Here is a 26,173-nt window from a genome sequence, read left to right as displayed (position 1 = left end):
GTGTACGAAAGGCTTGGAACTTTCCGTAATCGCACCAGCCTCTATCAAGTTCGACTCTGTACTGTCCCATCGACATGCCTTCATTGTGATCCATGGACTCGGCAACACTATACCAACCTTTAGTGCGATCAAACACCGTGACCACATGTGTGTTTGCTTTGGCAACTTCATGTCTAATGAATTTAATTGAAGCATCACTGAACAACTGCCCAGATTGCAACACTGAACTCCATTTTGAACGTTTTGTCTCAAATAGCTCCCCTATCCTAAAATATGTTGCCTGCACCAAAGCGGTTATAGGTAAGTTACAGATGCCTTTGAAGATAGAGTTCATTGATTCCACAAGATTTGTTGTCATGTGGCCCCAACGTTGACCGTTGTCGTATGCTCTAGTACACTTCTCCAATGGAATAATTTCGATCCACCGTACTACAACCTAGGTGCCAAGATCTAGGGTGCCCCTTCATGAGAAAGAGTCCTAGGCGCCAAGAGCAAGGGCGCCTCTTCCTTGCATGTGAATATCACATGCATGCGCCTAAGACTATGGCTACTATACTTTGTCATGCATACAACCAATCACATGCTGTGTAGGTTGCAAACCTAGTAAGACTCCCTCATCTATAAATAGGCTTCAAATCACAACATCAAATCATCTCCAACATTAATCATCTACACTCTTTCTTTACCACACTCTTTCTCTGCCACACTCAAGCTCTACAACATCAAATTATGTCTCTATTGACTATGAGTGATGAACACAAAGGAACACTCGAGAATATCTCGACATTTGTATGTTATCACTCTCTTTTTACTTATTCCATTTTTAAGTCGTTTACCTTTGTTATCTATGTTTGTATTATATATTACTTCTTCTTCTTACTTATGTGTTATTAGGACCCAAAGCATTTTCGATACCGTGTACATGAATATGTACCCCACGATCCTTTGATAGAACCATATATTAGAGGACATGGATTTGTAAATCTCCTCAACATTGTCTCGTACTCGGTGGACTACAAGTTCATTATTGCTTTATTGGAGAGGTGGAGACTCGAGACCCACACATTTCACCTTCCTATCAGTGAGTGTACCGTCACACTTGAGGACGTATACATGTTTTTAGGTGTCCGTATAGATGGTAAGGCCGTGAATGGTAGAGTAAACTAGGACACCTCTATCTGCAACGAATTATTGGGTGCCCCTTTGTGTGACGACCAAACTGAGGGAGAGTCATCCGGTTAAGCAAGCGGGCAAGGTATAAAATTAAAATACCTTAAACAATATTATGCGAGTATAATATTGTCCGAAGAATCAACCGAGTACGAGAAAATGATTAAAGCTCGGTGTTGTATTATGATTTTATTTGATAATTTTTTTATTTTCAGAAAGTATAGGTAATTTAGTAAATATTATGTATTTACCGTTGTTACGCAACATTAATAAGGTAAGCACATATAGTTGAGGTTCAGCTGTGTTGACCCATCTATATAGTGCAATGTGTAAAACTGCAAAAAAGAATGCTTGTACGTTTTTTCATGTGCGTATTTGCTACAAGCATGGGGTTGATCAAGAATGCCGTCACTCGCCCCGATAAACGAGAACCCATTCATGTTCCTATTTGCAACAAAGTAAGTGTAACACTTTACCATTTAATTAATTATATTTTATATTACAATTAACTGTAAATAACATTTTTCAAATTTCTTTGATCTAAGGTGGTCAGTAAGGGGGATGAACTACAATAGGTGTCTGAAACACGCTATAGTAGTCTATCGCAATCTATTGGACCACATTGGACTAGACCGTGTAATACTTCTACACAACTATATTTTAATTTTAAAATACTTATCAAATTATTTATCATCTAATCGTTTCGTATTGTTTTAAAGTTTATCTGGAGGCCATATTCGGGTCTTGATCATGATGTGAACCATGACGATGTTGCAGTTTGGACAACAAAGACACCAATTATCTGGTTCACTACTGTGGAAATGCACCAGAGTGACCGGGTCAAACTGCAGTTCGGCATGCAACAACAGATTCCAGAACCTCCCACGTGTTTGGGGAATTGACATCAAAAAAGAGTTGATGCCCAATGGGATTATTCAGACTGGAGAGACTTTGCAAAAGAGATGTGTCGTCAATGGAGGAATCGACAACAACACATCTTAAACGAACCAGTCATCCATGGTGCAAGACCAAATCAACAATATATGGCATGGTTTAGGTCGGTAACAACTCAACAATTTGTGTCTGAGCCGCTATATTTGATGGATCCACGCCAACTAGCTTCGTCATTGTACGCCCAACAATAAGTTTCCGCCCAACACCAATGTCAAACCACCTAAATCCAACAATCAACCTCACAACATCAACCTACCACATACACCCAACAACCAGACACCCAACTTCGCAACATATTCATGTCATCCATCCAACAACCAAACACCCAACGTCGCAATCCATTCATGTCACCCACCCAACCTCAAAACCAAGAATCAAAGCCTATCCACCAACAACCATACGTTTCAACCACAACCGTCTATAGCCCAGATGATTCTTATGGGTCATTCATCGTAGCCCCCCACCAATGACCACTCAAACATCCCATCACCAAAACACACAATCATTGTTTAACTATAGTACACCCTAGGAACCATTGCTTCGTTTCCAAAACGATTAAATGTCCCAATTTGGGCAACTATATCGTCCACAATCCACCCAACCCCGTCGATCTAACTACGATGACATGGGTACCGAACTCCATTACGGAAGCGTAGTTGGCCAGAGCTCCTCCGAATATTGGGAATAAATGATGACACATTTGTCAAATATCGCTGGAACTTCCGCCGGACCTTCACACCAGCCATCATTCGATCAGGTTAGCACACAAAGACCCCAAACACCTCAGGAAAATCGTGGGAGACCTCAGAGACAAACTAACGCACCTGAATGTAGAACAGGTGGGGGTTTTGATCGGGTCGGTCATTAAATTTTTGTCAATCCCATGTAACATTTATTATATCATGAATAATTTTTTTTTACATTATTTTTTATTATTTGATAAATAAATAAAAAATTTAAAAAAAATATATATAAGGGTGTATGCGCAAGATGAATTGGTGCATACACCACATGCATCATGCAGGCGCCATAGGCATTGACGCCTCCTCATGAGGCCCAATGCATGCGCCAAGGGCATTGGCGCCTCCTCATGAGGCTTCCAATGCAGACGCCAATGTCTTAGGCGCCTCTCTTTGTTGAAAACGAATACGCCAGTTCATCTAGCGCGTCCTCTTTTAAATGTGATTATTTTGAAAAAAAAGTTAAATTTTTTATTATTTTGAAATTATTTTTGAAAATATTGATTATTTAAATAAAAAAACTCATATTAAAGAGCAAGTTATCAAAGTCTTTGCTTAAGTTTTTATTTTTATTTTTATAATTGTAATATTATGGATTTTTTTTCAATAATTGTACAAATCTTTTTTTATTATTAACGTCAGTCTCTGACCCTGTTATTTTCGATACAGTGGTATAAAAAAAGAAGAAGCAAAAAGCTTGGAAAAAAAGGAGCATCGTAATAAAAAAACACTTTTATAATGTTGAAAAGTAATATGTATTGTATATTACACTAAATCTGTCTTAAATTTATATAATAATCTCACAAAATTTCAACAAAATAAAATTGATCGACTTTATTATTATTTAAAAGAAAAACTTAATAAAATCAATTGTAATAATTTAATTAATTAATAAGTTTAAATCATTCAAAGTCTAAAATTTAAAACTTAAATATAAAATAATAATGTAACTAAAATATTAGTATATTATTAACATCAAAAATTTTAATTTTATAATTCACACCTTCATATATGTCCTATCAAATTATTGTGTCACTGCAAATAAAGACTAATGATAACTTTTACTTTTCAAAGACAAAATTAATGGCTGTTGAAGTTAGTATTTCAAATTTCTAAAGATATAATTAATTTACTAAAAAATGTGATAAACCTGGAATATTTCATAGAGAATTAATAATGCGTACGTACATGTTGCAATGAAGAGAAAGAGAGAATGCATGCATAATTGCAAAAGTATGATTTTGATTCCTATCTTACCCTACCATACTGCTATGCCAGCTAGCTTATCTTAACAGAATGCGACGTATTATTTGGACTCTACCATGCAAGTATATGCTTCTTCTTTTGACTATATATATCAACTTTTTTTTATTCAATTATATATATATATATATATATATATATATATATATATATATATATATATATATATATATATATATATATATATAGTTTGGGTTTATCGACCTTAATTTATTGTCTTTTAGTCTGCTGTGTTTGCTGGTGTGGGACGCGTTAATTGAAAAGACCATACGATTATTTGAGGTTTCTTGTGGGGCAAATTTATTTTAGTTCATTAGAGGACAAAAAATGTTTAAAATGTGTGAGGTTAAATGAGTATGAATGGTGATCAATATTGTAAATAAATGGTTGATAATTATAAATTAATAAAGTTAACAATTATTTATCTTATATTTATGTATAGTTTTATACACGAATACCAATTGATTAATTTAGAAGTGTCATTTTTATTATTTAATAGACCTATTAATTTTGTTAGATTTTTTAAATATATATGAAAAATATGTTAAATTCTTTTTATAAAAATGTATGGAGAACTTATAATTGGTGATCATTAGTTTATTGGTATATATGAATCGATTAACTTTGAATTTTGATAATTTTTTGATATTTTTCTCTTTATTTCTCTAACTCAAGTCGCTCTCTTTTTTAAAAAATAATATATTTTAATTATAAACTTATCAACTAAATAATTTAAATTTACTAATTTATTTTAGGTCGGTCAGAAGACCCAAAAGCTACGGTCCAAAGAGTACATTGATCCACCGCATCATTCATAGAGCAAACACATTATCTTATCCTAGAGCGCAAGTGATGCGAGTCAAAGATCCATTTGATGAACCTCTGCTTTTCACGTTTAAAGATTAACAAGTTGTTATAACTACCCTACTATATAAGAGTGAGACACATCATTTCTTAGGTACGATTTGAATTCAAAATTTATTCACTTATCTTACTTTCATTACTAATTTGAGCATTGAAGTGCCAACCTTGTAGGTCAACCTCTCTTTCACTACATCAGAAGCTCAAGTCCACTGTTGCATTCCACATACTTTGGTCATCGATCCGTTCAGGTTCCCTCGCGAAATAATGACGTTGTTTGTGGGAATTGACATCTGATTCTCACATTTTCCACGTTTGAACATTTATCTCTCGATTTAGTGAACCAAAATTTCTTCAACCTAGAGATTCATAACTCCCGAATTTGAATCATAGATCTATGATTCTTAATCCTTTTCGATCGTAGATCAACTCCGATTCTCAAATCTCTATCCAATATTCTAACAATTACAGGTTCCAGAGCCACTCGCTGGCTCCGCTGCGTGAGGCAGCCATAATTGTTCAAGTTACAAGAGATCCACCACCTCCTCAAAATGGTGGCGATCAGTTCACCACAGATACTCTGCCACATAAAGATCCCATTCAATCTTCCTTATTCATAGGTTATGCTTTAAAATTCCTGCAAGGCGAACCATTGTCCAGGCCTCCAGCACCGTCGGTGGTACCAAGATAAGAGACGCTTCCTAAATTCCAACTATTGCAAGCCAACCTCTGTGTGTAATGCATGAACGAACTGCTAAACAATGTTTACAACATGATTCAATAATAGAACTCGTAGGCAGTGAAGGAAAGGTTACTAAACCTCGAAGGGAGCATGCATAATACAAATCCGAGAGGCAATACGGTGCAGGAAGCCGCCTCCCGAATGAGTAATACTGGTATCCCTAAATCGGTTGTGTCTCCCTGGGAATCAACTACAAGATCTCTAAGCCTTCTGAGAAGCCAACTGCTAGACTCCTTCTCTCAGTCCTGAAGGAGGTCGAGGCAGCCATGTCCCCCCAAGGAACAAGTGGAGAAACCTCCAGTCAAAAAAGATAGAAAAATCCTCTTTCTGCTCGCATTCTAGATAGTCAGATACCAAAATCGCTAGAAAAACCCCTGAAGTTGAATAGTTACAACAAAAGGAAGATCTAAATGAGCATATGCCAAATGTTAACGATCTTCTGAATTACTACGACGTTGATGCGGTTGAAAAATGTAAGCTCTTTACACTGACTATGGCTATATTGACTAGGATCTAGTTCAATTCCCTTCCTGAATGAAGCGTCGATTCATCGAACAACTTGTGTGAGAACTTCACTGCCCGTTTCACGACTCGGAAGAGGTAATTTTTGACAATAACCTCCCTCAAAGAAATTACTCATGGCAAGAAGGAAAGTTTGTGGTCATATTCCCAATTTTGACCCTAAGATCCCTCATGCAATTTCATCATAAGCATTAACATTGGGATCATACTTTGGCATCCTTCTTACCCCTCTTTCATTGGGTTTGTTTTAGGAGAGATCACCAAGCACTTTGTGATTGTATCATACTTGTATATTATCATTTTACTAACCAAAATACCAAAAATATGTCTTTGTATTTGCCTAACTCTTTTGTAGGTAAGGCATGATCCCATTGATTTATCAAGTTCATATCTAGGGTTTGAGACCCTCATGACAAAGAGAACAACCATGAATTGATCCAAGAATGGGTATAAGCATCATATATAAGTTCCATTGATTCCTAGATGTTATATTGATCAAGCATTCTTCAAGATTTTGAGGGTGATTTGCCTTGGAAACCCTAGTTTGACTCGGTATCTTGAGTAACTTCTCCAACAAGCTATCTTACCAATTGATAAAATTTCTCAAGGGGCACTTTAAAATTTATCATCTTATGCATATATGATCTACCATGAGCCAATAAATTCCAAAGAATTGAAGGTTAGCAAGTTGGTTGATGGTGGTTGGCCAGATGAATTCATTTGATCAAAACTGGGTCTCCCTAGACCCTATCTCCTACAGTTTTCACCATATGAAAATGATTCCAAGAGAAAAGTTACTCTAAATGACATTAAAAACAACTTTCATGTTGAGACCTAGATCTAGTTTTTCTTGGAAAATCATTTTCTATGTTGAAACATTATAGGTCATTTTGTCTAAACCCTAATTTGAAAGTCAACTTCCCAAAGTCATAACTTGCTCAATTTGTATGATATGAAAGATTTCCAAGTCTCATAATCAAATTCAAGGTGTGTACTTCAACTTTGATGTTTGTAGTGAGAGCTAATTCAACTTTTATGAGCATGCGATATGAGGTTACATTATAGGTCACTTTTGACCTATACCATTGAACACGTGATTTTTCCAAACTTCAAAAATGAATAACTCTATCATTCCAAATACAAATGACATGAAATCGGTGACCATTTTGAAGGTCTTTGAAAGAGATACAAGTTTTATGAAGACACTTTTCTCATTTGAAGCTCACATAAAAAGTTAAGCAAGGTGGAATATTGAGATATATGGCTTGACACTTAGAAATTTTTTTGATATGTTGAAATTTCCAAACTTCCATCTCAAAATTCTCCATGTTCCAAGCTTCAAATGAAAAAGTGTTAAACATAAAAGTTGTTCCTCTTGATCTAACCTTTCCAAAGAACCCAAGTTCATGCATTTTGGACAAGGTTTGAATGGGCTGCGCATGGCTTGAACATTGCATCATCATTTGGCAAAAATCAAACATCAAGTTTCCATGTACAATTGCCTAGCACTCCAATTTGATTTCATACTTGTTCACACTCAATTATGGATCAAATGGAATGATCTCATGGGCCTGTACACGCCCATGCACACATGCTTCACTCATTGCCAAATTTGGAAACTTAATTGTAAGGTGCAAATATCATGTGATTCAGCTATAAATAGAGCTCCATATGCTCAGAATTGAGGACTCCTTCGCGCCATCTTTGATCCCAAACACCAAACCCTTCCATTTGAGAGGATAATCCTGAGAATTTCCTTTGGAAATTGAGTTAGAATCTCACTGTTTTGAGATTCAAAACTCCAGGGATCCGAGACCTTTTGTGCATTCTAATATACTCCTGCAAGCATCCTGGGCAAGATCAAACACGAGCCAAAGCAAGAACAAGTGAATCCAGACCTGCATTGAAGGTATTTTCCAGAAAATTTCATCTGTTCGATTCTCTCTCAATTCCACTCAATTCTCTTGGATCTTTGGTTGTCTGAAGTCCTACCAGTGTAGGCAAGAAGATTGAGTTTCTTAGAGGTCAAATCGAGGCAACTCAATTGACACACCTCCAAATTCAACTCCTCATATCTTTCTATATATGTGGAGTTAGTTAAAATTGAGGTCAGATTCGTGCTCTACGCCATTTTTTCTTTCAGATCATGTCCTCCCTTTTTATTTTGGTGATGGTTGAAGGTGGATCAGTCCGGTGAGGTCCACCGGAGAAGAAGACCGGAGCTACAGCCCCGGCCGTGTGTTGGCACGTCTCCAACCATAGGATCCTTTTAAAATGATTTAATCTCACGCATTGGTTCTAATTACCATTCCTGTGGCGCATTGACTTAAGTCCACGGTGGAAAGCGCGCTGAGGACCACTTGATCTGCCACCTCAATTAATGAGGGAGATCAAGTGGTCTACGTTTTTTTATTATTTTCTGATTTTCTTTTATTCCTTTTATTTTCATTAATTCATATTAATTTTAATATTGATCCAAAAAATATGAGAGTTTCACCAAAAAAATTTAAATAATTTCCTCTTTTATATTCTGAATTAAAATTATTTTTTGGATCATTATTAATATTTTTCATGATTTAATTGATTTTACATTTGTTTTTAATTGTTTAAAAATACTTTTAAGTCTTTAAAAATTCTGAATTTTTTTCTCCAAGGTCCTTTGACCTTGTTTGACTTATGATAAATCTCATGGCCAATTCTTTGATGTTTTGATGAGGTTTTAGGAATTTGACAAACCATATTTAATTTAAATGCCTTATTTTAGTATTTTTTTAATTTGAATAAATGTCAAATAATTTTGTTGACCAATTGTGATGACTTGTTTGAGTTTGACTCTTGTTGTTGGGCCTTGGTAAAGGTTGATTTGACTTTGTCAAGTTAAAAGTCCTCCTTTGACCAATTTGAGTTTTGATTCATTCCCCTCCCTCTTCATCTCATTCCCTTTCTTTATGCATTCATCTCATTTGGCCTATGATATCTCAAAGTCTTAAAGCTAGTTGATTAAAAAATTAACATGAGTATGGATGAGATTAGGACACTTCTTTTGCATACTTCTTTTTGTGTGTGGTATGTTTCATGAGCATAGTCCATTATACTATGTCTCTAACATGTATTAACACCAAAATTCTATTGCCCGACCTCAAATAACTGTGACTTCTACATAAGTCCAATTACGATTGCTTAACATAGCACTAAATTTGTAAAACAAAAGGCATAGCATTCTAGTTAGTGAGATTGTAAATCTACCCTCTTTCATGGTATTGTGTGGAAACTTGGCCTTTTTTCCTTGTAAGTCTAACGAGTGCCTTAGAGTGGGGGTGAATGAGGCACTAAGAGTATTTTCTGGATTTTTGACGGTTTATGACTTTTACTTTCTGAGTTGCTTAAGTGATGAAAAGTGGTAAAGAGCGGAAAGTAAAGAACACATCGGTGTATAGTGGTTCCCCTCACAGATTGAGAGTACTCCACTCCCCTTTCAACACGAAAGAGAATTTCACTATAATGTTAGATTCCTAGACAAGACACCTTAAGGTCTTTCTATCTATTCTAACACACCAAGAACAATCCTCTTGGATTTACAGTGTTTAAAGTCCAATCGAGACTCAATTTCTCACAAATGGACCTCTTGTATCCACACACCGGATAACAAGGATAACACCTTACAAACTTATTCTTAACAATCCTAAGAATAAGTTGTAATCAAAGAATATAATTCTGAATAATTTGTATAAGATGAGATAGTTGAAATTTGAAGTATATAAATTAATCAATTGATCTTCTCCTTTGTAACACTTAATTCTCACAATAATTATACAAGTGCTCTTTATATGAAATGAAACTATGATGCTGAAAATGAAGGTTTATGCAAGGTTTCACTCTTAAGAAAATTTGGAGGAACACTTAGAAAATTTGAGAGAATGTGTGTAAATGATTTGAAATTTTGCAAGGAGGTAATTTTGAAATCTGAAAAATGATGTTTATATAATGTCTAAAACACCTCCTCAAATGAATGCAATAATCCAAAGGTTGCCATGTTTCATGGTGAAGAAAACATAAGAGTTTCCATGAAGAGATGCATATATTTTTAATTCTGGATCTGTGGTAATCGGTTACCTTAAATTGGATAACCGGTTACATGCATTCAACGTTCAAAATGATTTGAAATTTACTCAAGGTAATCGGTTACCTTAAATTGGATAACCGGTTACCTGGTTCCAACGTTCAAAAAACATTTGAAAATAACACAGAGTAATCAGTTACTTTAAAGTTGATAAGCGGTTACTCTGTCACAACTTTGAAAAATAATTAAAAGAGTGAAGTGTGGTGATTTGTTTGATGCATAAACATATTTTTAATGATTATGGCGTGAATGCAACATGTTATGAACACTTGTATAACTATCTAGAGTTCAAGTGTTACCTTATCCATTTGAAAGATGATTCTTCATGTGATTCATCAAGACTTGATCATAGGTTGGAAACTTCATTCACGAGCTTGAATCTTGAACAATCTTTTTGTTAATCCGTCTTTAGCTTTGTAGCAAGGTTTGTCGTCATCAAAACATCTGAGAAGTCATGTCTTCACAATCTCCCCCTTTTTGATGATGACAACCCAAAATCATGAAAGTTTGATCCCGTGGTGTTTCTCTATCAAAAGCTCCCCCTTAACTGATGCTCCCCCTTAATTTATGAATTAAGGAGTCTTTGAATTCTGCATATTTGTTAGAGAGACACAACCAACAAGGAAATAACATAGTAATAATTTCTTTTCTTCTCCCCCTTTGTCATTAACAAAAAGGGTGAAAAAGAGAGATAAATAACAAGCATGCAAGAAGAATAGACTAAGCATCATATACCACACAAGAAAATTCAAACATAACATAAATCAACATTTGTAACATAGTCTGAAAATAAAACTAGAATTGAACTAAACTAAAAAAAACATAAGCTAGTGAAAAACAAAAAACAACAACATGATCAAGCTTAATCACTTTCAGACATGTCGTCTCCTTCATCCTCTTCATCTTCTTCAACACTTTCCTCAACACCTTCTTCACTAGGGGTAGGTTGACAGTTTAAGGAAAGGAAGAGTTTTCTAAGGGACTTGATGCCACGTTGAGTGACCCGGTGGTTATGGTGCATGGTAGTCTCAATTGAACATATCTTATTATATAACATAGCGTTGGTAATTTCACCTTCTGAAATTGTTGGAGGAGCGGAAGGGGCGACCGAATCTTTGTATCGAAACACTCCATTAGGTACGATACCAATCCCGATATTCTTTGTTGCAGTCACCTTGTTGATTTCACAATTTCTGACAGTCATTGGGGTCTTTGGTTCCCTTTGAAGCGGAACACCAGAAAATTCAAGAATTCTTGAGACAATTCGACCATAGGGAAGTCCACTACTTAGAGAAAGTTGATGCATCATGTGTTGGTAGATAACATATGCCCAGTTAATCTTCAAATACAGTTTCAGGGCTCTAATCAGCTGCAATTCAAGTTCACTGACTTGAGAATGGTTAGAGTGCTTTGGTACCAACACATAGGCAAGAACGTAGTGGAGCATCCTATCGCTCACAGGTAGCATGTTAGCATACTTCACAAACCTTGAAGATTCTGTTCTTTGTCGGCTCATGAGGTTGGCTTGAGTTCCTCTAGAAATGGAAACAAAGTACTCCAGATTGTTATAGTTATTCCAAGCATCATTGTCAGGTTCAGTACCATGACGGAATGCTTCTCCTTCCGAAGGGATTTCAAGACATTGTCCTAGCTGAGTAAGGTCCATAGAGATTTCAACATTTTTTACCTTTGCAATAAAAACCAAATCTCCAAATTCATCTGTTCCAAACTTAATAGAGGTATAGAACTCTCTTATCATGTCTGGGTAATAATCTCCAATATCTGAAACTAGTTTATCTACCCCAGAGTTTCTCAGCAAGGTTTCAAAATTAAAGTTGTGAGACGGAAAAGCTTGAAAGTTAACATACTTTACCGACATTAGAGTCCGAGTCCAGACAACATAGCTTAACCGTCTGGATTTTACACTGCCAGCTTGTTGCTCTTCAGCATGTTGAGTAGTCTCTGCGTCCAATTTCTTTTTACCCTTATCTTGTCTAGGAGGGGCCATGGAATTTGTGAAAGTTAGGGTTTTGGAAGGGTTTTTTTTATGAATTTTAGTTGGATAGGGAATATGGTGAGCTGATAGTGAGAGTGTTGTAATAGCTTTGAATGATGAATGGTGATAATGGAGATAGTTAGGGTTTTGGAAGGGAAGATGGAGGGTTTTGGAAAGGAAGATGAATGAAGGTTGGAGAGAGAGAACTTAATGCAGAAGTGATTAAAGAAAAATTGAAGAGATAAAGAATAAGCACTTAGCACACATAAAGTAATAACTCACGTGTATTTTTAAAATAAAATAAATTTCTGGAATGAACAGTGTTAATCGATTACTCAAAGGGGAGTAATTGGTTACACAGAGTGAAAAACGCGTGAGAAAACTGAAAATGTGCAGGGTAATCGATTACCCATAAAGGAGTAATCAGTTACACAGAATGAAAAAATGTGATTTCAGGCAAAAACATACAGGGTAAGCGATTATCCAAATGGAAGTAACCGGTTACACAGAATGAAAATTCGTGGGTAAGGCAAAAAAATACAGGGTAACCGATTATCCAAGTGGAAGTAACCGGTTACACAGAGGCAAAAAGCACATAGACAAATTTTCAAAAGAGAAATTTCACAAAATTAAAAAAGGATTAAGAACTTGTGTACCTTGGCCTCCTGTATAGTGAATAATTGTGAGATAGTTATATGTCACCTTCATCCAAAATGCCAAGTTCTCTTCGAATCTTATAGAATGGTTCTTTTGCGAGTGGTTTTATGAAAATATCCGCCAGTTGATTATGAGTATCGACAAAGGTAACTTCGACATCTCCTTTAAGCACATGATCACGAAGGAAATGGTGTCGAATGTCTATGTGTTTGGTCCTTGAGTGCATGACCGGATTCTTTGTGATGTTAATCGCACTTGTGTTGTCGCATCGGAGTGGTATGCATCCAAGATCGATTCCATAGTCACTTAATTGTTGCTTTAGCCAAAGATTCTGTGCACAACAACTGCCCGCTGCTATGTATTCTGCTTCAGCCGTACTAAGAGCAACACACGCTTGTTTCTTACAGGACCATGAGACTAGAGCATTACCAAGGATGTGACACGTTCCACTAGTACTTTTTCTATCTGTTTTACAACCTGAATAATCCGCATCAGAATAACCAATTAACTTACACACACTACCTTTAGGATACCATAATCCAACGTTGGTTGTTCCCTTGAGGTACTTCATGATTCTTTTGACCGCCGTGAGATGTGACTCCTTTGGATTAGCTTGGAAGCGAGCACATAAACACACGCTAAACATTATGTCAGGACGGCTTGCCGTCAAATATAATAAAGAACCAATCATACCTCGATACCTCGTGATATCAATTGACACACCCGATTCATCTTGATCAACATAGGTTTCGGAGCCCATTGGTGTTGACATTGCTTTACAAACATCCATTTCAAATCTCTTTAGCAGCTCTTTGCAATATTTTGATTGGTTGATAAAGATTCCGTCTTCTAGTTGCTTGATTTGCAATCCAAGGAAGTAGTTCATCTTTCCCATCATAGACATTTCAAATTCACCTTGCATTATCAACGCAAATTCTTCACATAGTTCTTTGTTGGTTGAACCGAAGATTATGTCGTCTACGTAGACTTGAACAAGTAAGGTATTCCCTTTTATCTTCTTGATAAATAAAGTCTTGTCTACTTTGCCTTTTTCAAAACCTTTTTCACATAGAAAATTACTTAGACAATCATACCACGCCCTTGGTGCTTGTTTTAATCCATAGAGCGCTTTCTTCAATTTGTATACATGTGAAGGATGCTTGAAGTCTTCAAAGCCCGGGGGTTGTTTGACATAGACTTCTTCGTTGATGTAGCCGTTTAAGAAGGCGCTTTTGACGTCCATTTGAAAAAGCTGAAAATTCATTGAACATGCGTAAGCAAGTAATAAACGAATAGCTTCTAACCTTGCAACCGGAGCGAACGTTTCTTCAAAGTCGATTCCTTCTTCTTGATTGTACCCTTGAGTGACCAATCTTGATTTGTTTCTAACAATTATTCCATTTTCATCAAGCTTGTTCTTAAACACCCATCTTGTTCCAATGATGTGCTTACCACTTGGTCTAGGAAAAAGTTCCCAAACTTGATTTCTCTCGAATTGGTTTAATTCTTCTTGCATAGCAACAATCCATTGATCATCTTCTAGAGCTTCATCAATTTTAAAGGGTTCTATTTGCGAAACGAACGCCATGTTTAAGCATGCATCCTTGAGATTCAATCTTGTAGCGATACCTTGACTAATGTCACCAATTACTTTGTCAATGGGATGATCTCTATGAGTCCTCCATTCCTTAGGTAGATCATTTTCATTTGACTCTTGTTGAATCGGTGCTTCTTGATTCTTGTTTGAAGTATCTTCTTTAGGAATTTCTACAAAATCATCATCATCACAAACAACAGTTTCCTCTTTCGAGGGGTTAGATTCGTCAAACTTAACATGCATGGATTTTTCTATATTTAAAGTTCTTTTATTATAAATTCTGTATGCCTTACTTGTAAGAGAATAACCAAGAAAAATACCTTCATCCAATTTTTCGTCGAACTTACCAAGATTGTCTTTGTCATTGTTTAGGACAAAGCACTTGCATCCAAAGATGTGAAAGAAAGAAATGTTGGGTTTCCTTCCTTTGAAGAGTTCATATGGAGTCTTCTTTAGGATAGGTCTTATGTTAACTCTATATCTTACAAAACATGTCGGGCTAACCGCATCCGCCCAAAAATATTTAGGAAGATTTGAGTCGCTAAGCATTATTCTTGCAAATTCCACCAATGACCTATTCTTTCTTGCAACTACTCCATTTTGTTGTGGAGTCCTTGGAGCCGAGAAGTTGTGAAATATTCCTTGATCTTCACAAAAATCTTCAAAAGAGGTATTATGGAATTCTCCACCATGATCGCTTCTTATGGAGGCAATTGTTAATGATTTCTCATTTTGAATTTGCTTTTCATACTTCTTGAATGCTTTGAATGCATCACTTTTCTGCACTAAAAAGAATGTCCAAGTATATCTAGAAAAATCATCAACAATAACTAAAGCATATAAGTTACCTCCGAAGCTTCTTGTTCTTGATGGACCAAATAAGTCCATGTGTAACAGTTGTAGTGGCCTAGAAGTGGACACCACATTTTTGGATGTGAAAGATGACTTGGTTTGCTTCCCCTTTTGACATGCATCGCAAAGCCTATCTTTGATGAACTTTATCTTTGGCAAACCAATGACAAGGTCATGTTTTACTAATTTATTCAAGTGCTCCATGTGAATGTGAACAAATCTCTTATGCCATAACCATGAGTCGTTGTTATTTGCCACAAGACACTTAACCTTCAAAGAAACATCGTCAAGGGAAATCATGAAAATATTATTAATTCGCTTACCTATAAGCATTACCTCTTGTGTGACTTCACCTTCAATTAAACATTCATCTTTTGTGAACCTTATTTTGAATCCTTTGTCACAAAGTTGGCTTATGCTTAAGAGATTGTGGTTTAGTCCTTCGACATATAGCATATATTCGATGGATATAAAATTTGGTGCACCTACTTTGCCTATGCCAAGAATTCTTCCTTTGTTGTTATCTCCATAAGTAACATAACCCTTGGCATTAAGCTTTAAATATTAAAATTTGTGCACATCATCGGTCATATGCTTGGAGCACCCACTATCCAAATACCAAAGATTTGTTGTGGCCTTCAAGCAAACCTACAAAACAAAGTTAAGATTTGTTAGGTACCCAAATTGCTTTGGGTCCTTTATAATTAGTACCTTTTTCAACCCATACATAATGCCCTTTTGCTACACTAAAGTTTCTAATGTAGCAAGCATTAGGTGTATGGCCAATAATACCACAATAAAAATATGTTGGTTCAAAATTGCTTTTATATCTAGGAACAAAGGACTTTTTCTTTGTAAACTTTTTCTTTTTAGGATGTTGATGCACAATTTTTGGTGTGTTGACTCTTTCTTTTGGAGGCTGATCCTTAGGCCTTACAAAGATAGTTTTACTTGTACTTGGTTTAGAAAATTTGGAGTAACCAAGTCCACTTTTGTCATTTGAGTACCTTTGTTGGCTAAGAACCCCTTCCAAACCAATTTTCCCTTTTTCGTACCTTTCAAGTACTCTTTTAAGTTGGAAAATTTGGAACAAGAGAGACTCACACTCTAGACATACAAAATTCTTCTTTTCACTAATCATCTTTTGTTTCTCATTTTCAAAACTTTCAATCTTTTCTTCTAAGGAAGAAATTTGTTTCTTTTGAGATGATATAGTTTTATAAAGAATTTTGCATTCATTTAACAATTCATTAAATGCATCTTGTGCATCATCATCAAAAAGAGAAAAATTATTACTAACCTCTTCTTCATCATCGGAGTGATGTGAAGCCATTAGCGCCAAGTTTGCACATTCCTCGCTATCCGATCCAGATGAAAAACTAATTTCATTGTCCTCCCATGCAAGATATGCCTTTTTATTCTTGAAATCCTTCTTGCTCTTGAATCCTCCTTTCTTTGAAAGTTTAGGACATTCTGGCTTTATGTGGCCTTGCTTTCCACATTCGTAGCATGTTACATCTTGCATAAATGTGGTGGCCTCCTTTTTCCTGAAATGTCTATTCTTTTTAGCGTTAAAGGATTTATCATTTTTGTTAAAGAACTTACCGAGCCTTTTAACAAGGAGCATGAAATTCTCATCTTCCTCCAATGCATCATCATCTTTATCTTCTTTTAAGTCTACCTTCAAGGCAATCCCTTTAGATTTCTTTTCTTGGCTTTCATGTTTCTCAAGCATACCAAGTTCTAACTCATGTTCTTGAAGTTTACCAAAGAGTGACGTGGACGTCATTGTTGAAAGACTTTTCTTTTCGAAGATAGCCGTCACCTTCGGTTGCCATTCTCGAGTCAATGATCTTAGTACTTTAAGATTGAGATCGTCATTTGTAAATGTTTTTCCGAGAGCAATAAAGTGGTTTGTCAAGTGAACAAATATCTTTTGTAGCGCCACGATGGATTCTCCGGGCATCATTCTAAACATCTCATATTCTTGACTTAATGTGTTCAACCTTGATCTTTTTACTTCGACAGTGCCTTCATGTGTCTCCACTAAGGTGTCCCATATTTCTTTCTCCGACTTGCATTGACATATGTGGAAGAACTCATCCATGTTTAAAGCACTTTGAAGAATATTTATTGCTTTCTTTTCATTTAAGATTTTTTTCTTATCATCTTCATCGTACGAACTCTTTATATGTGGAGTACCAACGCCGTTGACCACACTCGTAGGATTATGTGGACCATTCTCAACGGCTTCCCATATGCCTTCTCCTTGGGCTTCTAGATGTGCCTTCATACGAATCTTCCAAAAATCAAAATATTCTCCAGATAATAGTGGTGGTTTGTTACTACTTCCACCGTCTTTAAAAACTGGATTCGTGCTTGCGGAAGCCATGCAGATCTGTTAGGAACAGGTTACCTATAACCTGCTCTGATGCCAAATGTAAGTTTAAGGAGTGCCTTAGAGGGGGGGGGGGTGAATGAGGCACTAAGAGTATTTTCCATATTTTTGACGGTTTATGACTTTTACTTTCTGAGTTGCTTAAGTGATGAAAAGCGGTAAAGAGCGGAAAGTAAAGAACACAGTGATGTATAGTGGTTCCCCTCACAGATTGAGAGTACTCCACTCCTCTTTCAACACGAAAGAGAATTTCACTATAATGTTAGATTCCTAGACAAGACACCTTAAGGTCTTTCTATCTATTCTAACATACCAAGAACAATCCTCTTGGATTTACAATGTTTAAAGTCCAATCGAGACTCAATTTCTCACAAACGGACCTCTTGTATCCACACACCGGATAACAAGGATAACACCTTACAAACTTATTCTTAACAATCCTAAGAATAAGTTGTAATCAAAGAATATAATTCTGAATAATTTGTATAAGATGAGATAGTTGAAATTTGAAGTATATCAATTAATCAATTGATCTTCTCCTTTGTAACACTCAATTCTCACAATAATTATACAAGTGTTCTTTATATGAAATGAAACTATGATGCTGAAAATGAAGGTTTATGCAAGGTTTCACTCTTAAGAAAATTTGGATGAACACTTAGAAAATTTGAGAGAATGTGTGTAAATGATTTGAAATTTTGCAAGGAGGTAATTTTGAAATTTGAAAAATGATGTTTATATAATGTCTAAAACACCTCCTCCAATGAATGCAATAATCCAAAGGTTGCCATGTTTCATGATGAAGAAAACATAAGAGTTTCCATGAAGAGATGCATATATTTTTAATTCTGGATCAATGGTAATCGGTTACCTTAAATTGGATAACCGGTTACATGCATTCAGCGTTTAAAATTATTTAAAATTTACTCAAGGTAATCGGTTACCTTAAATTGGATAACCGATTACCTAGTTCCAACGTTCAAAAAACATTTGAAAATAGCACAGAGTAATCAGTTACTTTAAAGTTGATAACCGGTTACTCTGTCACAACTTTGAAAAATAATTAAAAGAGTGAAGTGTGGTGATTTGTTTGATGCATAAACATATTTTTAATGATTATGGCATGAATGTAACATGTTATGAACACTTGTATAACTATCCAGAGTTCAAGTGTTACCTTATCCATTTGAAGGACGATTCTTCATGTGATTCATCAAGACTTGATCATAAGCTGGAAACTTCATTCACGGGCTTGAATCTTGAACAATCTTTTTATTAATCTGTCTTTAGCTTTGTAGCAAGGTTTATTGTCATTAAAACATCTGAGAAGTCATCTCTTCACATTTCTTCCTTTGGAAGATGTCCTGACTCAAGGATCCATGCTTGTGATAAGTGGGTTGAGTGTTCTCCAAAGAATGTCTTAAAATGAAAAGCAAAAGGAAAACAATACTAACTTCTAATTCATTAACAACTAACTTTTAATTTCAAGCCATTTACTTCAATGTCATTTAATTTTAGCTTTTATTCATTTGCCATTATTCATACCATTCTAGTTATTTATGTTAATGCAATTTTCCCTTTGTCCACTTGGACCATATTGTGTGATATATCTTGTTTGTGTATACTTTGCTTGTTTGTGTGGTCTTTGACCATTAATATACATAATAACAACAAAAAACCCTAAAAAACTTTTGTGTGGACTATTGGTTTGATCTTGGACAAATGGACTTAGAAGTTAGGCAACATTCCCATGCTAAAGGACTTGGCCCATGCCACCTTATTGAGAAACCAAGTGCTTGCAATTTGAAACTTCATCTGATACATCATTCAAGATCCCTTTGAGTTCATCTGTAACATGATCATTGCTAAGCTGATATTTTGAACCTGTGACTTGTGGAATTCATCTATTACATGGGCTAATTTGAAAAAGATCATGGAGTGGCTAAGCTTGGATGTGGATATCTTTATTTGATGCCTTTTCTCTTCAAGATAATATAATTGTGCATTTGTGTGTTGCTTGATTTTAAAAGTCCAAGGGATTTTGGGTTTCTATTGACCTTCTTGTCTATTGGATTGCTACCCATTTGGTCAGATCTTTTCAACTCTTAACTTTTAATTTTGTGCATAGAATTAGTCCCTTCATCTTCTCCCCATTTCTTTAATTTCAAAATATCTCCCTCCTTTTTTCAAAATCTTCTTTGATTGAACTTAATTTGTTCTAAACTTTGACCACTTTGCAAAAAAGATAGAAACTTTGGCCTTATGCCATTGCATTTTCAAACTCCTTTCCTTAAAATCAAATTTGTAAATAAACTTAACTATACTTGACTTAAACTTAAAAAAAAACAAAAAAAAAAACTAACTCATTCAAACCATTTTTAGGCCTTTGTGCCTTTCAAACTTAATTTTTGTTAAAAGCAATGCATCCATTTGAAATTTGTATCACGAACTACGAGGTTTTGATCCCTCATTTTTATGTTGGTACGTAGGCACAAGACCGAAGGTCTTACCAAACACAAAAATATAATTAATGAATTCTTTTCTCATCCCCCCATTCTATTTGTTTGTAAACATAAATACATATGCACACAATAAGGGCTCCCTCTGAGTACCTAAGACACTTTGGGTGCTAACACCTTCGATCTGTGTAACCAACCCCTTTACCTGTAATCTCTGACATTTTATTAGTTTTGATTTGAAAACTTCTTACTTTTGGGTTTTATTCGTACTTTTTCCCTTTTCCCTTGGAAACAATAAAAGCACGGTGGTGACTCTGGTTTTATTGATCTCTAGCTCATCCATAGCTTGATGATCATGAATTTACCGCTACAGAAATTAAGTGGCGACTTTGCTGGGGAGTAGTCTCCAGTGGGTTTAGCCTACTTTTTGTGTGTACATATTTGTATATATGTGATGTTTGTATATATGTATGTGTGATATAATCTGCTTGTTATGCTTGGTGATCTCTGAGTGGTGAGATAAGTTCTAACCCAAACTTCAGTGCAATTAAGATAGGAGGATGGTATATTCATGTTCGACTTGTGTGGAGTAGTCCTTAACAAGTTGGCTTGAGATCCATCTGCTCAGTGGAGACTCTTTTGGATTTGGAAATGTCACACAAGTATTTGGACTTCAAACAACGTCATGGGAAGCTATTATCTATCTTATATGCTGATGTGGTTGAAGGACTTCTGAGTGTATTGGTGCAGTTTTATGATCCTCTCTACCGTTGTTTCACTTTCCCAGATTTTCAGCTCGTGCCTACATTGGAGGAGTATTCTCATCTTTTGGGGATACCTGTTTCTAGTAGAGTACCTTTTAGTGGATTGGAGGAAATTCCCCAATCTAGTCTTATTGATGAAGCTCTTCACTTGAAGTAGTCTGAGATAGAGGCTCATTGGATGAAGAAAGGAGGATTGTTTGGGTTGCCATCTGATTTCCTCATCAAGGAAGCTACTGCCTCAGACGCCTGCTTTTGTGGAGAACAAACAATGTCTAAGGTGGTCTCAGAGACTTATGTCTCTCACTAATGATGATATAGTTTGGTATGATCCTTCTTTGGGCAGTTCAGATATTATTGATAGTTGTGGTGGGCTGATGTGCCTCTCATCGGTACACAAGGAGGGATTAACTACAACCCTGCTTTGGCTCGTCGTTAACTTGGGTTCCCCTTGAGAGACAAACCTAATAACACTTTGTTAGAAGGTCTTTTCTATCAAGAGGGTAAAGATCCCCAACATTTGAAGCAGAAGATTATGCATGCTTGGCATAATGTGCATAGGAAAGGAAGATCTGAGCTTGGTCCGTGCAATTGTGTAGCTTTGGAAGCTTACACTCGTTGGGTGAAGAAGAGAGCTTTGGAGTTGAAGATGCCTCATCCTTGTGAAATACCTATGTCTATGGTTGTGGTTGAGCCATTAACTCTCCCTAACCAGGATGTAGAGGAGTTGGAAGACGCGCTCGTTAAGATGAAGCAAGAGAAGGACATGTGGGAAGAGTGTTTCCATGCTTTGAGCAAGAAGCATGAAGAGTTGCAGTTGGAGGCTAAATACAAAGATGCACTTATTGAGCTACTTGAAGGCCGAGTGACGAAGAGACATAGAGAGCCAGAGGTTTCATCTTCTAGCATGCCTCAACCTTCTATTGCTTGGAAGAAGATTGTTGATCAACTTGTCCTCGAGAAGACTCAGATGAAGGCTTCTTTTGAGATCGAGATTAGACGCATTCGAAGGATGTATGCGCCTTCAGCTAGGGCTTCTGACATCGTTGTTAGGGATCCTTAGGATGACAAGTCTCCTTTTCTCTTGTATTTTTCATTTGGTTTCTGAAATTGTACTCTATGTAATCCTTCCAATTATATAAATGAAAAGAGATTTTTGGTCATATGAAAATTATTGCAATTGTTGATATATATATGTGTTTGCAAATGATATAGTAAGTTCCTTGAAAACAAAAGTAAATAATCAAGCATTGCATTTCATACACCATTTGCATAAGCAGGTTTCTCATTCGCCAGATGTCTCATCGGTGTTTCTTCTGTGGGGAATGTCGTCCAACTTTATGCCTGAAGGCTTTGCGCCTACCTTTGCTTCCATGCCGGCATCTAGCCCGGTCATGTCTGTGCCATCTCCCATTATGCACACCTTACCTCGTGTAGAGGACACCATTTATCACTCCAAGCCGTCTGAGGGTCCGGATGTTTACGAGAAAATGATTGAAATGAAAGATCAATTTCTTGAGCTGTGCAAGGAATTGAAGACACTAAGGGGTAAGGACTTGTTTGGAAAGAGTGTTGTTGAGTTGTGTTTAGTGCCCAACGTCAAGATCCCGGTGAAGTTCAAAGTGCCTGACTTTGAAAAGTATAAAGGGAACACTTGTTCGCTGAGTCATCTAGTGATGTATGCTCGAAAGATGTCTACTCAGACCGATAATGATCAACTGTTGATTCATTATTTCCAGGACAGTCTGACTGGTGCTGCACTCTGTTGGTATATGGGGTTGGATAGTGCCAGTATTCGTACTTTCAATGACTTGGGAGAGGCTTTTGTCAAGCAGTACAAGTACAACATGGACATGGCGCTTGATAGAGACCAGCTGAGGTCTATGTCTCAGAAAGATAAGGAGACATTTAAAGAGTATGCGCAGAGATAGAGGGAATTGGCTGCCCAGATTACTCCTCCTTTGGAGGAAAAAAAGATGACAAAGATCTTTCTGAAAACTCTGAGTTCATTTTATTATGAACGAATGGTTGATAGTGCCCCTAGTGACTTTACCGAGATGGTAAACATGGGGATGAGGCTTGAGGAAGGAGTCCGAGAGGGACGTTTGTCGAAGGATGAGGCATCAACAAGCAAGAGATATGGCAACAGTTTCAGCAAGAAAAAGGACAACGAAGCGAATGCAATAAGCAATGGGAAGAAGAAGAGGCCTCAGATCAGAAGGAATCAATCATCCTGTCAACATCATCATCAAGTATCGTCCGTTATCCCGGTATTTTCTAATCAATAATCAACACCAGTTCAGCAACAACCACAACATCAACAACAACAACTGCAACAACGAACAAACACCTACAACAACAACAATACCAACAACAATCATAATTAACAAAACTTTGAGAGGAAAAAGGTCTCTTTCGACCCGATTCCTATGTCTTATGCAAAATTATACCCATCTTTGGTTCTCAAGAACTTGATCCAACCAAGAAACCCGCCACAGATTCCAGAACCACTTCCATGGTGGTACAAGCCTGAGCTCCATTGTGCTTTTCATCAAGGAGCACCTGGACATGATATCGAGAACTATTATCTGCTCAAGTACGAGGTTCAGAAGTTGATGAAGAGTGGAATGGTGTCCTTTGAGGACCTTGCGCCGAATGTGAAAGAAAATCCATTGCTCGCTCATGGGAACTCTTCTGTGAATATGGTGGATGGTTGTCCTGGAGAGTTTAAAGTTTTTGATGTGCGTTTTATCAGGAGATATTTGGTGCAGATGCATAAGTATGTTTGTTTGTTAAGTGATTGTGAGCATGACCATGATGGTTGTGCTGTTTGCAGTGTTAACCCGAGGGGTTGCGAAGTTGTGAAAAAGGACATCCAGCGACTGATGGATGAAGGCATGATTCAGATTATTTAATCCCGTCATGTAGATGACGATGTGAGTGTCATAGTGCCCATTTTCAAGCAGCCAGAGAGATTGGTAATTCAGTACGACAGCAACAACAGTAACAATGGCAGCAATAGATCAGTATCGCCGTTGGTAATACAGTTGGTGGGCCCAGTCCGATATTCATATGATAAAGTTGTGTCGTATCAGTATAATGCTACAATGATAGAAGGTGGTCAAGAGGTCCCGTTGCCTACGACTAGCTTTGTGGTGAGCATTGTTGATGTTACCAAGGTGACCCGCAGTGGTCGTGTGTTTGGGCCGAGGTTCCCAAAAGATAAAGAAGAATCAGTTGTTGGAAAGAAGGTAGAAGTGCCTATTGTAGATCCAGTTGGTGCTTCAAAGGGTAAGTCTGGTGAATTCAGCGATGTGAAGGCCAACGATGATGATGAGGTACTGTAAGACCTCAATTTTGACCCTAAGATCCCTCGTGCAATTTCATCATAAGCATTAGCATTGGGATCATACCTTGGCATCCTCCTTACCCCTCTTTCATTGGGTTTGTTTTGGGAAAGATCACCAAGCACTATGTGATTGTATCATACTTATATATAATCATTTTACTAACCAAAATACAAAAATATGTCTTTGCATTTGCCTAACTCTTTTGAAGGTAGAGCATGGTCACCATTGATCTATCAAGTTCATATCTAGGGTTTAGGACCCTCATGACAAAGAGCACAACCATGAATTTATCTAAGAATGGTTATGAGCATCATATATGAGTTCCATTGATTCCTACATGTTATATTTATCAAGCATTCTTCAAGAGTTTGAGGGTGATTTATCTTGGAAACCCTAGTTTAACTAGGTATTTTGAGTAACTTCTCCAACAAGCTATCTAGCCATTTGATCAAATTTCTCAATGGACACTTCGAAATTAATCATATTATACATCTATGATCTACCATGAGCCAATAAAGTCCAACGAATTGAACGTTAGCAAGTTGGTTGATGGTGGTTGGCTAGATGAATTCATCTAATCAAAACTAGGTCTCCCTAGACCCTAACTCCTAAAATTTTCACCATATGAAAATGATTCCAAGAGAAAAGTTACTATAAATGACATTCCAAACAACTTTCATGTTGAGACCTAGAGCTAGTTTTTCTTAGAAAATCATTTGCTATGTTGAAACATTATAGGTCATTTTGTCTAAACCCTAATTTGAAAGTCAACTTCCCAAGGCCATAACTTGCTCAATTTTTATGAGATGAAAGACTTCAATGTTGCACAATCAAATTCAAGATGTCTACTTAAACTTTAATGTTTGGAGTGAGAGCTAATTCAACTTTTATGAGAATGTGATATGAAGTTACATTGTAGGTCACTTTTGACTTATACCATTGACCAAGTGATTTTTCTGAACTTCAAAAATGCATAACTCTATCATCCCAAATCAAAATGACATGAAATTGGTGACCATTTTGAATTTATTTGAAAGAGCTACAAGTTTTATGACGACACATTTCTCATTTGAAGCTCACATAAAAAGTTAAGCAAGGTGGAATATTGAGATATATGACTTGACACTTAGAATTTTTTTTGATATGTTGAAATTTTCAAACTTCCACCTCAAACTTCATCATGATACAAGCTTCAAATGGAAAAGTGTTAAACATGAAAGTTGTTTCTCCTGATCTAACCTTTCCAAAAAGTCCAATTTCATCCATTTTGGACAAGGTTTGAATGGGCTGCGCATGGCTTGAACATTGCATGAAGATGAAAAGTCCAATTTCATCCATTTTGGACAAGAAAATGAAAAAGGAGGACATGATCTGAAAGAAAATGAAGAAGATGACCGGTGCATTGTCCAGCGCATTGTCGGCGCAGCCCATTCAAACCTTGTCCAAAATGGATGAAGATGACCGGCCTTTGGACGCCGACAATGCGCTGGAAGTGTTCAGAGCCATTGATCTGGTTCAAATTGTTTTAATCTCACGCGTTGGTTCTGATTACCATTCCTGTGGCGCGTTGACTTAAGTCCACGATGGAAAGCGCGCTAAGGACCACTTGATTTGCCACCTCAATTAATGAGGGAGATCAAGTGGTCCACGTTTTTTTTTGTTATTTCCTAATTTTCTTTTATTCCTTTTATTTTCATTAATTCATATTAATTTTAATATTGATCCAAAAAA

The sequence above is a fragment of the Lathyrus oleraceus genome, chromosome 2 (genome assembly GCF_024323335.1).
Source record: "Lathyrus oleraceus cultivar Zhongwan6 chromosome 2, CAAS_Psat_ZW6_1.0, whole genome shotgun sequence".
Lineage (NCBI taxonomy): Eukaryota > Viridiplantae > Streptophyta > Magnoliopsida > Fabales > Fabaceae > Lathyrus > Lathyrus oleraceus.
This window is presented reverse-complemented; position numbering follows the sequence as displayed.